Here is a 17,790-nt window from a genome sequence, read left to right as displayed (position 1 = left end):
TTTATAACCACAATTGAGCCAAAAATTTCTATTGCTAAGTAAAACATTTGTTAAATGAATTTGCCCCATTTTATGACTTTTCTTGCCACAGTTATTAAGTGAATCACTGTAGCTGTTAAATTAATCAAACTGTTGTTAAGTGAATCTGGCTTTCCCACTGATTTTGCTTTCAGAAAATTTCAAAGGGGAATTTCATGACTTTGGGACAATGAAACTGTCATAAATATAAGTCAATTCCCTGAATTTTGATCACATGACCAAGGGGATGCTACAATGGTCGTAAGTGTGAAAACTAGTCATCAGTCACTTTTTTTGATGCTGTTGTAACTTTGAACAGTCACTAAACAAACTGTTTTAAGTAGAGTTGAATGCAACTCTAATTGCCATTGCAACCAGGTTGACTAGGGTGACAACTCTTCAGAAGCTCCTAAGCAGGTTGCAAACTTCTTATGCATAGCTGTTAGAAACCATGAGGTTCTTCCTTCATACTGTTAACTCTTAGCTGTTGTTTTAGGATTTTCTGATTATTTCGAAATTTATTTTGATATTATTGCATGGCATGCCGATTGCTTTATTGTGTTTAGTCTTGGTCTCTAGATCCATTTTCATTGACTGATTTAGAGTTTTGTCCTTTTATTTAATAAAACATTATATGCACAGACACTAGCTAAGTCAGTAGATGGGCTTTCAGATTATCCATAGAGGAAGGATATTGTGGGTCTAGCCATTTAGCATTTAGCTAAATATATAAATAAAGCATTTACGTGCAAATCCCACCCCCATATCTCTCTCTCTTTCTCCCTCCCTCCCTCCTTCCCTCCCTCCCTCCCTCCCGTCCATCCATCCATCCATCCATCCACCCACCCACCCACCCACCCACCCACCCACCCACCCACCCATCCATCCATCCATCCATCCATCTATCTATCTATCTATCTATCTATCTATCTATCTATCTATCTATCTATCTATCTATCTGCATGCATCACTAGGCATCCCTCAGCTGAAAAAAGAGTTATCCAAATATATAGTCATGTGTATCTTTGAAAGGTCTTTAATGACTTTGATTGAACATTCACAAGCCTAGAACAGGAAGAGTGGATCATATTGTAATCTCTCCCTTCACATAGGATGGAAAAGAAATTTATTCAATTTGCTGGGAAGTTTTCTTTTTTTTCCAGTATGCAAAATGAAAGGTTTTAATCTTTCTATATTTGCTTTTCTTCCCATTTTACAATGCAATTTTTAAAGAGAATGCTGTAAAGACAAAGTCTATACAAAAATGTATATAATAAAATATAATATAAAAATTTGCATGGGAGAACTGCATATAAACTTTGTATATTTCCATGAGAAGGATGGTGGCTATAGAAATTTGATAAATAAATAAAATAATAGATAACATTGAAAAGGGTACATTAGAAATATGTATATATTTGGTATAAAAAACAATTCAAATTAGTATAGAAACAGGATAAATAAAAACTAACAGTACAAAAAAAGAGAAACATGAAATAAAAATAGATATGACCATTTCTACCAAATTGTCCTGAAAATAAGACAGGGTCTTATTTTCTTTTGACTCCCAAAATAAGCACTTGCCCTTATTTTCGGGGAGATATTATTATTTCTGAGGTGCAGGAGGCAGCGAGCATGGTCACCTCATGGCTGCTGCTGCATTGTAATATTTTTGGGGAGGGCTTATTTTTGGGGGAGGACTTATTTTAGCACATGCACTCAAAAGCCTGATAGAGCTTATTATCCAGGGAGGTCTTATATTCAGGGAAACAGGGTATTTTGTACCCTTTACCTACTAAATGTCATTTGAAACAGACTAACATCAAGATCCAATAAATTGTAACCATGTCTATATTTTGCCTAAATTAAAGAAAGACACACAATATAAATTAGCATTTGTAATAGTGCAGTAAAGAGCAGATATCCCACCAAAATTTTTTTTTAATGAGGAACAAGATTCTTATTGTATAAGTCTGCATCACCAAGTATGAGGCATACCTTTGAATCTGCAAAATATTTTTCCTTTAAAAAATGTTAAAAGATTTGGTGATACAATAGTCACAAGCGGGGAAATCTTTGATGGCAAGCTGTTCCCCTTCTTCTCTGTGGAAGCACATGTAGGTGCCTGCTCTTCATCAGCCTTGAATTTGATGAGGTGATTTTGAGTCAGCTGTCTCTATCACTTTGGCACAGACAAGGATCCCTCAAAAAATGTTACACTTCATCAAAGTGTATCATGAGACTTCACGGTCATTATCTCAATGGCCAGCTCTGATGTGCTACAATTGGCAGCGAGACAGACAGTAGGGGGTGTATTAGAAGAAAGCCTGTGTTTCATGTGGAAAGCTGGCAAGCCTCTCCCAGCTTCTGTCAACAACTCAGCGGTCTGATCCGATGCACTGAGTGCTGATTATGCTCTTGTTTCGGTAGGAAGTAAACAAGAAAATGAATTCCACAGCACAACACAGACTCTTTGTATCTTCAAAATGGTATGATTGGAATCGAGCCAACCTCATTGAAAGTTTGGTCATTTCAGTCATCAGCGCCCTAATACTGATGGAAGCTTTGATTACGGGTTGAATCCGGCAATAAAACCTCTCAGGGACAGACATGCAGCAAATAAAGACATTGATTGGTTGTTGGGTCAATTTAGGCCTCAGAGTGCAGAGCGGGGTCCTTATAAAAGACGAATGGATTAGCTATACAGCCACTACCACAGTAGGTCTTATTTCTCCAGTAGCTTTATGATTGCTTTCCAGCTTGGCAGGGATCCGTTTCCTCTCCAACTAGCTGCGGAGCATTCTTCTTCTCAATAACGTGGCTCAAAGGATTAGGTACAAAGAACTTCACAATTCATGAAAATGACTGTGAATACAAAAAAAAAGTGTTGTAAACAATAGATAGCATAGGAATGAAAAAGAAATATTAATTATGCAAACTTGACAGGTAGGCTTGAATGTATGACACAATGGAACCCAAAATTTCTGTTGCTACGTGATAAATTTCTTAAGCAACTTTTCCCCAATTTTACGAACTGTTTTGCCAGTTGTTAAGTGAATCACAGCAGTTGTTAAGTTAGTAACAATGTTAAGTGAATCTGGCTTCCCCATTGACTTTGCTTGTCAGAAGTCAATGAAGTCAGACACTTGGAATACTGCATCGAGTTTTGGTTGCCACGATGTAGAAAAGATATGGAGATGCTAGAAAGAGTGAAGAGAAGAGCAACAAAGATGATTAGGGGACTGGCGACTAAAACATATGAAGAACGGCTGCAGGAACTGGGTATGTCTAGTTTAATGAAAAGAAGGACTAGGGGAGACATGACAGCAGTGTTTCAATATCTCAGGGGTTGCCACAAAGAAGAGGGAGTCAAACTATTTTCCAAGGCACCTGAGGGTAGAACAAGAAGCAATGGGTGGAAACTAATCAAGGAGAGTAGCAACTTAGAACTGAGGAGAAATTTCCTGACAGTTAGAACAATTAATCAGTGGAACAGCTTGCCTCCAGTAGTTATGAATGCCCCAACACTGGAAGTCTTTAAGAAGATGTTGAATAACCATTTATCTAAAATGGTATAGGGTTTCCTGCCTAAGCAGGGGTTTGGACTAGAAGACCTCCAAGGTCCCTTCCAACTCTGTTATTCTATTCTATTCTATTCTATTCTATGTTTACAAAAGGGGATCACATAACCCTGGGACACTGCAACAGTCATAAATACAAATCAGTTACCAAGCATTTGAATTTTGATCGTGTGACCATGGGGCTGCTGCTACAGTCATAAGAGTGAAAAACAGCTGTAAGTACTTTTTTTCAGTGCCGCTGTAACTTTGAACAGTCACTAAATGAACTGTGGTAAATCGAGGCCTACCTATACTGAAAAGGTAGAACTTACTTTCTTTTCCTAATTGCTTCAAAAACACAAGGCAGACCAATTTTCAGACTGTGGATTTAAAAGTCACATTACTGGTGATGCTTATAATAATATTGGGCATTTCTGTTTGGTTTTCTTAATGTTTAATCAGCTAAGCATTTTAAGCACTCATGTTCTCCTTGGCACAGTGGCACTACTAGTAAGTAAAACCACAGCTTAATAAGTAGTGTTTCGCTTGGAGAAAATGCTAAATTCTGAAGGATGTTATAAGAAGTCAAAATGAATTATGGCCTTGGAAATGTAACACACAATATTAACATTTGTATGCTTAACTCTAAATGAACCTCATTTGTGATCTCTTGCTTTCCGGTCTATAAATTTTTTGCTGTGCAAAGCCTGTTTCTCGGAGATTTAAACTGTTGCCCCAAACAATTTAAATTCTTCTCAAGTGTCGAACCCCTATTCTGTAACTAGAATGCAGTGATTATTTCTACAAGTTACTCAACTGTGGAAGAAAAAACAGATTTTCTAAGTATTTGGCAAATGTAAAATACATCCAAAGAGAAGGAGGAAAGTCGTGGAATTTGAGAACAGCTAGATTATAGTGTGCAGAAATGTTAATACCTGCAAAAGTTTGTAAGGGAAGCTCTGCACTGTATCCTGCTCTAGCATACAAACTTTGGAAAGTAAAAACAAGTTTTTTCTCCCATCTAATATATGCCCCCCCCCATTTACATCAGAGGTGGTTTTCAGCTGGTTTTCTCTGGTTCAAGCACACCGGTAGTGGTGGCTGCAGGAGGCTCTGCCCAATCACCCCAACATAATGTGCAAGCACTGTGCATGCACAAATGAGGCACATGCAAGTGAAGCAAGCCTGCACACATGCTCACATTTGCAAACCGGTAGGGAAAGTAAGTGAATCCCACCTCTGACATCTTTGCCACTGAAATTGTGCATTTGGATGGAGCACAGCTCAATGGATCTCTTTATACTTTCGTTAATTATTTCTGGTTATCTTTTGTTTAAGAACAAGGAACTGATGATATGAAGGTCTTCTCTGAAGGACCTGTTGTCAGCTCCAGTGGAGACTGAGCTAAATGGTAAGTTTCCTTACTATTGGAAGCTATTGGAATCACTGAGTCATGTTAATCTTGAATAGGCTACTAATTTTAGACCGGTTTCTGCTTCTGCAGAGTGATACCATAAAAAAAATAAATCCCATAGTCTTAAGTATCATTGGCCTGCTTGTTCCAAGTACTGCATATTATAGGTCACAGCAGGGCCTCTGTTTAAAGCTGAGTTGATGGACAATTGCAGCAAGAGAATTTCTATATGGTTTGCTCAATATTTAAACATATCCTTGATGCCTCTCTTCTCTGCCCTCATGCCAGAAGACTTAATTCTCTGCTGTCTCCCTCTCCTTGCCTATCAAGATCCAGAAAAAATAACTTCTGCTTCTCTATTTGAAAATGTTTTAATCTTTTACTTTCGGGAATTGACTTATGATCTTTTTGAATATAGTATGTTCCACATCTTGCTTCCTCACAGCGTCTTGAACTACCATACCAAGAAGTTCCATTAAGAATGTTATTAACTTTGCAGTTATAAGCTCTCTCTGTGTGTAACTACTGTTTATTTCAGATTGCTAGCTAATTGGCATGCTCTAACACCCTTGTTAAACCGACCAGAATATATTGCTTGGGGATGCCTTGGGAATTTATCTAATTTCATGCTAGAACTTAATAAGTAAGATCCAACAATTTTTTTTCATATCACCAGAAATCCATTAGTTGACTAACTCTCTTCAGTGAGCGGATGAAAGCTTTATTAGTCATAGGGTCTCTGTGCTAAGCACATCATCAGAATTTTACATAGGATCGGCAGGGAAATACAATTTATTTTCTAGCTGAAGAAAAATTGCAGGGAAGTTTTCAGAGGTTGGAAATCCATTTTAAGTACACCCATGCTAAATGGGCTTTTAATTGTCTTTAATTGTACATTTCTGGTTCTGTCTATGAATGGCATTTAATGATGAGCCAAAAGAAGTGGGCTAATTTGAATAAATGCAAAAAATGCAATTAACAAATTGTTACTCCTGACTCACTTTTTCTTATGTGACTCTGCAGTTGATTCATAGACTGTTTTAAACAATTTCCCTTTTTAAAAAAATGTGTTTTCTGAACATAACACATAGTTATAAATTAAGTTTATTATTATAGCTATCCTACCGTATATACTCGAGTATAGGCCGACCCGAATATAAGCCGAGGCACCTAATTTTACCACAAAAAACTGGAAAAGTTATTGACTCGAGTATAAGCCTAGGGTGGGAAATGCAGCAGCTACCGGTAAATTTCAAAAATAAAAATAGATACCAATAATGTTTTTGAATATTTATTTCAAAGAAAAAACAGTAAACTAGCGGTGTATTCAATGAAATACTTCACTCACCTCATGATGCTGATGTCCCGCTGTGATGATGATGTCCCGTGCAGCCGCGGGAGCGATGTCCCGCCTCCTATGACACACGGCACAGTGATTCCTATCATTGGATCACTGTACCAGAGGAGGTGGGACATCGCTATGTGGCTGCTTGCCATAACAAGGAGGAGGTGGGACATCGTTGCAGAGCGGCAGGAGGGGGAGGAAGGGGAATCGTAAGACAGCCCTGCATTACATTAGAACGTGAGGAGGGGGGATGGTGCGGTGCGCGCTGCGCGGCAAACTGACACAGAGGGAGGGGAAACTCACAGGGGCACTGGGCCATTCACGAGTGTCACCCAGCGGCATGGCCCCGCCCCTTTTTCTCCTCCATTTCGGGCAAATTTTTCACTGACTCGAGTATAAGCCGAGGCGGCTTTTTTCAGCCCAAAAAGTGGGCTGAAAAACTAGGCTTATACTCGAGTATATACAGTAATTAAATGAAAGTATATGTGTGCAATATTCTTCATACAGTTGCCTATAGAGTAAGTGACTGAGTAACTTGCATTATAGATTTTAGCATCCCATTTCAAGAAAACTTGCATCCAAGTTTTTTTTTTTAATATTTAGTCAATGTTTGGCTAAAGTAGCTCTTGATATAGATATTTAATGCTATGGTTGGTTTATAAACCTTTAAATGTCTTAGGCTTTGTAGATGTAACACATTGTTTTATTGTGACCATCATGTATGTACTACTAAAGTTCTTATGTCTGTAACCTTTCCATGAGTGAAACCGTGTATCATAGGATAAAATGTTTTCAACCAAGGTACTTCAAACGGTCTAACTTACAGAATATGTCCAAAATCTGGGACCCATAACTCCCATGGAGTTGAAATGTGGAACTTTATAAAATATTTTATGACATAAAGCATTTTATGACATAACACAAAATGTCATAAATGTTTCTTGTGGCCAATTTTTATGGTTTCACCAGGCTATGCAGTTCAACATGGACTACTTTCAAGATAGATACATCTCTTAATATCTCTCTGCATTTTTAAACAATTTTTTTAGTACACTAGAAGCTCCACCATGGTTGAAGACATTGAGGAATCTGGTAAGGAAGTATCTCTGAAACAATGACCCAGTGATTCATAGGTTGTCTAGTATCAGTGGTGGGATTTTTTTACTATTGGTTCTGTGGACATAGCTTGGTGGGCATGGCTTGGTGGGCATGGCAGGGGAAGGAAACTGCAAAATCTCCATTCCCACCTCACTCCAGAGCAAGGATATTGCAAAATACCCTCCGCACATCACTAACCTGCTTTCCAGCTCCATTCTCCTGTGTAGGGCAACAAAAGAAGACCCAGCCGATCAGCTGGGACTTGGCAATTAGCGAATAGATGGGGGGGGGGTGGCCAGTCAGAGGTGGTATTTGCCTGTTCTCTGAACTACTCAAAATTTCCACTATAGGTTTGCCAGAACTGGTCAGAACCGGCTGAATAACACCTCTGTCTAGTATCCTCTAAAGTTGAATGAGACTTACTTTTAGTTATCAAATTTCAGCTGAAGAACCAAGATATAGTCTTTCAAATTGCCTCCAAGTAAGTTTGTTTTGTATTTGTGCAAGGCAGTGCTTTGTCTATAATATAGATTTGTTCTCTCATAATAGTTTTTATATAATAACGGTGGGAGGGATCTATTTCAGGAACATCATTGCCATTTCCCCAAATATGGACACAGAACCAGAGAGTGACAGAAATTTGAAATGATCCAATGACAAGGTACAATCATATCACCCAAAGAAAAACATGGTTTTGTAAATGGTTTATATTCATTGATAGTGATTAATCATAATTCAGGTGATGTCATTATCCAATGGTGAGAACTCTTTCAGAACATACCACTGTGAAGAACAGTTTTCTTTCTGTTGAATTAAAGAATCTCTACAAGTAGTCCTTGACTTACGACAATTAATTTAATGACATTTTAAAGTTATGATGGACTTGGCAACAGTGATTTATGTTCTGTCCTTACACTTAGGACCATCATTCCACAGGATCATAATTTGGGCACTTGCAACCAGCTCATCTTTGTGACCATATAAATTTATATGATCCTGTGGTCACATGATCATGATTTGCAACCTTTCGAGCCAACAAAGAAAGTCAGTTGATTAAATCAGTTAAGATGGATTTGCTTAACAATCATTTGATTACTTAACTACCACATTATTTCCTTAATGAGCAGGGTGATTTGCTTAATGACCTTGGTAAAAATGGCCATAAAATCCAATCCAGTCAGTGATGACTCACTTTATGATGACACTGACATATGATGGAAACCAAAGTATAGAACCAGTTGTCATCATAAATTGAGGGTATCTGTAGTATATTGAATATGCTCACATAATCTACTTTCATGAGCTGCACAGTGACAGAACAAGTTTGGGTGAGCAACAAAGTATCAGAGGGAGACAAAGATTTATTTTATGACAGATATAGAAATGTCATCCAATGAGATGGAAAAATAGAGATCCAAGAGTTTTGATGCTAGGGCCCTTATTTTTCTTTTTCCTAGTCTCATTGAATTCCTCCCATTTGGTGACTGCTAAAGTCACCTCAGGCTTGGCAAAAGCAAGGCAAAAGGTTCAGGTTACTTGAGAGACCATCTCACCCCACTGGGATTGGTTTATCCCATTCATACTGGCAGAAGAGATGAACTGTGGGTCCTGTCAGCATGATTATTCCAGCTGGCAGGTCCAGGAGGAGGGCCCTATCTGCTGTTGCTCCTGCCCTTTCAAACATCTTGCGCCCCATCCTCCCAGTGTGAGGTTGGACCCAACCCTCCTATCTTTTCCTAAGGATCTAAAGCAGTGGTGAAATTCAATTTTTTTACTACCGGTTCTGTGGGCATGGCTTGGTGGGCATGACAGGGGAAGGATACTGAAAAATCTCCATTCCCACCACATTCCAGGGCCAGCCAGAGATGGTATTTGCTGGTTCTTCAAACTACTCAAAATTTCTGCTACCAGTTCTCTAGAACCTGTCAGAACCTGTTGAATTTCACCCCTGGTCTAAAGACGTAGCTTTGCCGGTCAGCTTGGGACCCCAGTGGAAGAACAGCACAAGGGAGGTGGTTCGCACCCCCCCTCCCACTCTGTCCCCACCCTTCCCATGTGTCCTTGATTTTAATGTTTTAATTGTATATATAACTATAATAGCAATAGCAGTTAGACTTATATACCGCTTCATAGGGCTTTCAGCCCTCTCTAAGCAGTTTACAGAGTCAGCATATCGCCCCCAACAACAATCCGGGTCCTCATTTTACCCATCTCGGAAGGATGGAAGGCTGAGTCAACCCTGAGCCGGTGAGATTTGAACAGCCGAACTGCAGAACTGCAGTCAGCTGAAGTAGCCTGCAGTGCTGCATTTAACCACTGCGCCACCTCGGCTCCAGGCCGCCCAGAAGTACCTTATGGTAGGATGGGCAGCCAATAAATTTTATAAATAAACAGCTGTCTGAAGGTTCCCCAAATATTTTCTTTAAATGATGCTGGTGCAAACAAAATAAGACAAAACAGCCTCAACTTTTGGGAAGCATTATTTTCTCACCAGCTCGATTGGGCATTTTCCAGTCGCTTTCCCTTTTCTACCAGTCACCATTCCCTGGTTCCACTTGTAGATATCATGCTGGCAGAGTGCTTACATCTCTTCATTATTAATTCATCTCATGGAGCTTAATTGGACAAGGCTAGAGTGAATTTGACAAACATCACAGCAGCAGAAAAAGCAATCACTCTTTCAAGATGAAAATTTGTTTGATGTCTTACTGTGTAACTCATTTACTCTCCTTGGGAGTCACATGACCTGAATGTTAATCAGTCATTGATTGGCTTCTCTCCTTGGACAGTCACATGACCAGCATATTAATAGCTCAGCACTTGGTAGCAGCAGTGTTAGGCAACCTTGTGATTGGCTGCCAGGTTAAGATAGGGAGATAAGTGAGTGCTTGATGAGCACTTGACAGAACTTCACAGAAAATTAAGGCCCTAAAATAGCATGAGAAAGGCTTGTCAAATCAAGCATGATTATCACTGAATGCTTAAGGAATTCATCATCTGCATGAAATTGATACACTTCAGCACCAGCAGGCTTCCTAGTCAGCAGGGACTCATCAGACTTTTATTTATGTGTATTCACCAAATCACATTAATTCTGAGAGCTAAAACATGCTAAGGATGAAGGTTATTTTCTGTTCAATCTAATTTATCTATGACAATAATCATCACTAATAATACGTCAAATTAGATTGCAGTCATTTTATGCATGCATGCTGATTTGGAAAATAGAGTTAAAGCGTTCCAAAGTAATTAACTGTTGGTAAAGGTATGGAAGGCCTGAAATAATCAGCATATCTGGATGGAAAATTAAGTTTTATAGAATGGATTTATAAATACATATCCGTCTTTAATTCTGAATGTAAATTGTATTCTGTTAAAGTGGGGTTAATTCTGATAATACTATTAAGACAAATCATTTTTCTCAAGGCACCTGCACTGCTAATTCATTTGGAGTCCAATTTCACCGTGCATCATCAAAGAGAATTTGCCCGCCATTGCCAGGAAGAGTAGTTACATCTGGAATTCATCAATATTTTCTAGTTTTATTAACATGACTGTTGCATTTTACTGGTTTTAAAACTGCTTGTAAAATTGCTCTGATATATGAATGAGCATGTAGAGGTGCCATAAGTTACCATTTTTGTTTAATTACATTCTGTAAGTGATTCATAATCCAACAGGAAACAGAAATATGATTTATTAACTTGTATTTGTAGTTTTGATTAATTTATATATCTTGAAATATAACCCAATCTACATACAGTATATTTCTATTTCTAAAGCTCTATGGCATCAGGTTCTGAATAAGCATAGAGAAAACAAGTTTAGCTATTTTTCTTCCTCATCTTTGCCCTCTTACAATGTAAAAAAAAATCATATCTTTGCATATTAACATAGCATCATCTTCACAATCATCATCACCACCATCATAACAATCATCATGGAACAGTTAAAGCAAAAACTGCTTCTTGATACATTTTTCACAGTAGGTTGTTTAGAGCACCAATTGCTTTTATGGTACTTTCACAACCACTTGACTTATTAAGCATTACTGTATTAGGAAACATTTGGCATTACATTGTCTGCTCAATAATGAAGCTTTAAAGATACCACAGTTATGCTGATACGTTATAGAAACTGAAGGGGGGAAAGGAATGGAAAGGAGAAAAAATAACTCCATTCCTTGGTATTAAGAATTTTTTTTTTTTTAAGAACATAAGAGAAAATGCTCTTATTTTTCTTTTCCTAATCTCTTGTGATCTTGGTACCACTACGTGCTCTGTCCCTCCCTCCCTCACTCCCTCTCCCTCCCCTCTCTCTTTATTGATTAAATGAATCTGTTCAAAAGACCAGTTCCCAGGCTTTTTGATCTAATCTGATCTGATCTTATCCAACCACTTTGGCAGGACACTGGGGAATTAAGAATAAGCAGCTTTACCACAAGTGTTTAATAACCCAACACAATCTCCTTATGGCTCTGTGCTGCTCAAGTTCTCATCTAGTCAACAGCTCATAGTGTAACAGATTGGACATCCCTCTGAACCTAGGAATTTTCATGCACTGTGAAACTAATCGCTTCAAGTTCCTTCATAAATCACACAAAGCAGATTTCAGCATCTCAACAAATTGAAAGAGGAGGAGGCAAGAGAGTTGAAAAGACAAGAGGGGGAGAAAATTCACCTAGTGAATGAAATGTAAGGATGCAAAGAAAAAGGTCCATGTAATCTACATTTTGTCATCTTATTTTCACAAACATCATAGGCAGGCTAAATCATAACAGGCCTACAAATCAGTACTGATCTTATTTTACCCTCCTGCTTAGGTGACAGAAAGCATATGTGGTTTCACAAACTTGTGTGTGTGTGTTTTGGTCTGTACAATTTATTTGCTGAGGTGATCTGGATCTATTCCTTGAAACTACTAATCAGAAGCTCAAAAACTCCCTTTGGCATTTCCCAAAAAGACACTTCTGAGGTTATAGATGGTGAAGTGAAATGCCTCAGCAGATGGTTGCCAGACTCTTGTGGTTGTTGTTCAGATAAGAAATGAAACATGCTAAATTACTCCTGCAATTCATGGTACATTGCAATGTGACTTCCTAGGTTGTGAAACCAAAAAGTAAATAACAAATTCACTTGGTGCCAGATCAGATTATTCTTCCATCACACACAATATTGTGTAATCTAGTAGAACTGCCTTAGTGCTGTGACAAATGCTCATTCTTATAACCACTCCATGAAAATATGTCATACTGTATGCAGTGAAATCATAGACCAACAACAGCACAAATATATATTATACATTTTTTGTGTTGGGGAGAGAACAGATTGACTTGTTTAATGATAGTGAAATAAAATGGGTCAATAACTTTTTCTTAATCAAAGCAGTTAATATTGCCATCTCTGCAAATTCAGTGAACTTCACCTTTGGTTCTTCCATTATAGGTATTTGTAAATCTTTCCACCTTTGTGTACATTGATAACTGCTGTTATCATACATAAAGTTTCATAAAATATTTCAATATGTTTTTTTCTTAGCCCCCAAATGAGAAATCTATGACTTAAATTGCAATTTTTCTTTTAAAATCTTCTGAATCAAAATACTTATTTGATCCCTATATGTTCTAGTTTTTTTACATAACCACCAAAGATTTTTTAAAAATGTACCCTCATTTTGATTACATTTCCAGCAAATGTTTTTAGAAAATCCTGTATACATATTTGAGTTTATCCAGTGTTAAATTTCAGCAATACATCACTTTATAAATGTTCTCCTTAAGGTTATAATTCAGTGTAAAATGCAACTCTTTGTTCCACATATTCTCCCATTGCTCTAATTATATACTGTATTATATTCAATGTTTTACCATTTACTCTCACTTGTTCCATTTTCAATAAAAATTTATATGTCTCAACAATAATAGGATCATCATTTGCACACAATTCCACAACAAATTCAGTCATACCATTTCAGAGTATTATTCTTATCAGATGTACATTTAAATTTGTCCATTAGCTGAGCATAGGAAAGCCAATTGTGGGTGGGTGGGCGTGTTTGTGGGTGTGTATGTGTCCTTTGAATTCCAACTCTTCTCTTGTTTTTAATTGAAGTTCTCCTTGAGGGGAAAAAAAACCCCAGTGCATTATGATAATTTAGTCATTTTTGTTTAATTCTCATTTCGCTTCTTGGAAAAACAATAACCCTTTTTTGAGTGGCAACATAAAGGGATTTTAGGAGAAAGCTTTTTTCCCAAATCCTCAATCTAGTGCATCTAATAAAATGATTTTTAAAATCTGCATCAACCTTAACTTTATCCACACTGCCCAAATCTTAAGTCATGTTCTTCTAGTTCAAATAACCTCCTATTTCTCAAAGTCATCCAGTCTTTTCATCCACACTAAACACAAGCTGCGAAATGCAATTTGAAATCTGGTAATTCGAACTCTCCTCTCTCTTTCACATCCTGCAGCAATTTGTATTTAATTCTCTGTTTCTTGATGACAGAACAAATTTGGAGGTACCTTTTTGCCATTGCTTCAATGTGGTGTTAAGCAATTAAGATATTGTTTGAAATAGAAATAGCATTCTAAGTAAACTTTCATCTTGATTACAGAACTTCTTTCTAATAAAGACAGTTGAAATTTTTATCATTTTAGCATATTTTTATTAACTTCATTCCATGCCTATTATCAAACAACATACAATTTATATTAGTCAAGATAACACAAAAATATTTAACTCTTTTCTGAATTAGAAAAGTCTTCATCTGAGCTCTTTTTCATCAGATCTTCTTGATCTTGTGTATTTGTTTTTACCAACAACTTTGTTTTTTATTTGTGAATCTTAAAGCCTGATAATATAGCAAAGTCCTTTCATTTTTTCATCAAAATTTTTATACCTATATTGTTGGTTGTATTATCTTGTCTGATGTCTCTAGTCAAACCCTTAATGAACCAAAACGAGCAACAAGGGGAACAAAGCCTCTGATATATATATACATACATACATACATACATACATACATACATACATACATACATACACTGAAGATGTTGAGTGAGACCTCGCCGAAATGTTGCCAAGACAATCTCAATCTTACATGGGAAAAGACCTGCATACAACAAGACCAGCATACCTACACCCGTGAAAATCTACGAATATGAATATATTTTCACGGGTGTAGGTATGCTGGTCTTGTTGTATTCAGGTCTTTTCCCATGTAAGATTGAGATTGTCTTGGCAACATTTCGGCAAGGTCTCACTTGACATCTTCAGGCTGGCGAAAGCCAAAAACACCAGCCTGAAGATGGCGAGTGAGACCTCGCCGAAACGTTGCCAAGACAATCTCAATCTTACATGGGAAAAGACCCGAATACAACAAGATCAGCATGTGTGTGTGTGTGTGTGTGTGTGTGTGTGTGTTGCATTTGTGCTGATAAATAAATAAAGGGAGACTAGTGTAGCTGTTTAGCTTTCATCAGCTAGCCATACCCTTACTGGGATTTGAACTTGGTCTGTTTTTACATGTTAGGCAGTTGTATGACCCACTAAGCCACAAGCTCTTCTCCCTTATCAGCTGAGCCAAAGAAATAAGCAAGTCAAAGTATGCTTTGACATAACACACACACGTGTGTGTGTGTATGTATGTTTGTATGTATGTATGCGTATACGTATATGTATACGTATATGTATATAAAATTGCTTGAGTAAAATTCCTGCCAAAGTCCACCACCTTAAACAAAAAAGGCCAACTTAAATTATCAAAAGCTTTCTCTGCCCCTAAAAAGATTAATGTGGCTTTTTTCTTTTATCTTGTTATAAATATTCTATTACATCCAATAAAGTTCTCACATTGCCTTTTAATTGTTTTTAAGGTAAAAATCCACATTCATCTTCATGAATAAAAATCTTGAAAAATCTTTTTTTTAAAGAGGGTCTGGTCTTGTGCAATTATATATACAAAGGAACTTTTTCATTCTAAGAAACTTTGAACCTATGGTTTGATTTTACTAAGTTCTGTTTTGACTTTGAAATAAACATCCATTAGGAATGCATAATCACCCCTTCGCATGACATTTTAGATAACTTTAGGCAGTGTAGTTTTCAAAGTCTACTTGATTGAGGAATGCAATATGAGCAGGTTGACTCACCTGAGGTGTCAGTCTTATTAAGACCAAACCATGAAATCAACACCAGAAAAAGCCCAAACTACTTTCATTAATATTGGCTATAGTAACAGAATTTTTCAGATCTAACTGCATTTTACTTCTCTCTCACCCCCACCACACAACACACACACATGTCTTATACTCGCATGAAATAGGGATATGTCTGCTTCAACTGTATGAACATGCTTTCTTCCTTTTTGGACAAAAAGAATAAGCCATGTTTTAGTAATAGCAATAGCACTTAGTATTATATACCACTTTACAGTGCTTTATAGCCCTTTCTAAGTAGTTTACAGAGTCAGCATATTGCCACCAACAATTTGGATCCTCATTTTACCTATCTCAGAAGGATGGAAGGCTGAGTCAACCTTGAGCCTGGTGGGATTTGAACTGCCAAATTGCAAGCAGCCAGTAGTCAGAAGTATTCTACAATACTGCACTCTAGCCACTGCACCACCATGACTCATCACTGCACACTTATTTTACATCTTGTTTTGTTGGTAACAGATCTGGTCTATCTCTGTCAAAAACATCTTTCTTACTTTCTACATCTCTTCAATTGCACATGTTGCTTATACTTTAGGGCAGGGGTCCCAACCCCCTGGGCTGTGACCCAATGCTGGGCTGCAGCCTGTTTGGAACTGGGCCACAGAAGTGGTGGGTGGGTATGCACATGCATGCAAAGCTGCATTTGTAAAAATGGTGTACATGCATAACCATCCCCTCTCCCATTCTACCCCATCCCACCACTGCTGCCTCCACTGTTCCACCGAGTCAAAAAGGTTAGAGATCTCTGTTTTAGGGTGATATTGCTCTGATCCCAAGGGCTTTAGGCTGTGCCAAAGACCCACTTCCTTTTCATAATATATACTGTTCTCAGTATCTATGAGCTTACTTATACTACATTGCCCCTGAAAACAGAACTTTAGTTGGCCAAGTCTTGGAGAAGGAATGTAAGGAGGAAATCAAAAATTAAAAGAGACCCTATCATATCAGGTTGTGGAGTAATTTGTCTGCTTAATTCAGAGAACAAATGAAACTGCACCATATGCTAATTAAGTCTGCAACAATGAACTGCAAGGCACAAGGACACATGAGATAGAAGCAATTAGAGAACAATCCAGTTCCCTTTTTCAAAACCAGGGAACAGATTTAGATAGGAGAGTATATAGGTAGGGGAATACAAGTAGACCATGCTGCCAGGAAAACTAGAGTCACTTGCCAATGAAATGGTTAGCATATAAATATAATAAATTAATAAAAATAAGCAAAGTGTCAAGCTCAAGAAAACAGAAATCCAGGCAGTTCAAATGAATATAAGTTTATTATATGCTAATACTCTCTACTGGATGCAGTGGCTCAGTGGCTAAGACGCTGAGCTTGTTGATCAGAAATGTTGGCAGTTCAGTGATTCGAATCCCTAGTGCCGTGTAATGGAGCGAGCGTCCGCTTCTTGTCCCAGCTTCGCACTTCGAAAGCATGTAAAAAATAGGAACCACCTTTAGTGGGAAGGTAACAGTTCCAGGCGCCCTTGGCCTTTAGTCATGCCAGCCACATGACTATGGAGTTGTCTTCAGACAGCGCTGGCTCTTCGGCTTTGAAATGGAGATGAGTACTGCCCCCTAGAGTTGGGAATGACTAGCACATATGTGTGAGGGGAACCTTTACCTTTACCTTACTCTCTAAAAGAATCTGAGCTACGAATTGTCAAAACAAATTGGCGGTAGATAAGGTCATGGAATTCAAGGTGTGCTGGATTTAGATCTCTTGTGGGAATTGACACTGATGATATACTTGACCTCTCTGTCTGTCTATGTCCTGTCATCTATGACCATCCTGGTCATAAAGTTGTGATGATTATTTTGATAGTAAGCAGGACCAGGATTACTGGGGGCTGGGAAATTGCCGCAACTATCAGGTAGGAGCTAGAATTCTATTCTAAGAATGCAAATGCATTTCTTAGAATAGACGCAACTGGGGGGGGAGGACCTTTCAGAATCTATGCCTGCTTCTCCCAGTTCTAGAGGAAGCAAACTCCAAAGAGTGTAGGAAGTAGAGTCACTTTAGGAAATAAGAGGCGGGGCAATAGCAATAGCAGTTAGACTTATATACCGCTTCATAGGGCTAAGCGGTTTACAGAGTCAGTATATTGCTCCCAACAATCTGGGTCCTCATTTTACCCACCTC

The sequence above is a fragment of the Thamnophis elegans genome, chromosome 3 (assembly GCF_009769535.1).
Source record: "Thamnophis elegans isolate rThaEle1 chromosome 3, rThaEle1.pri, whole genome shotgun sequence".
NCBI lineage: Eukaryota > Metazoa > Chordata > Lepidosauria > Squamata > Colubridae > Thamnophis > Thamnophis elegans.
Note: the sequence above shows the minus strand (reverse complement) of the source record.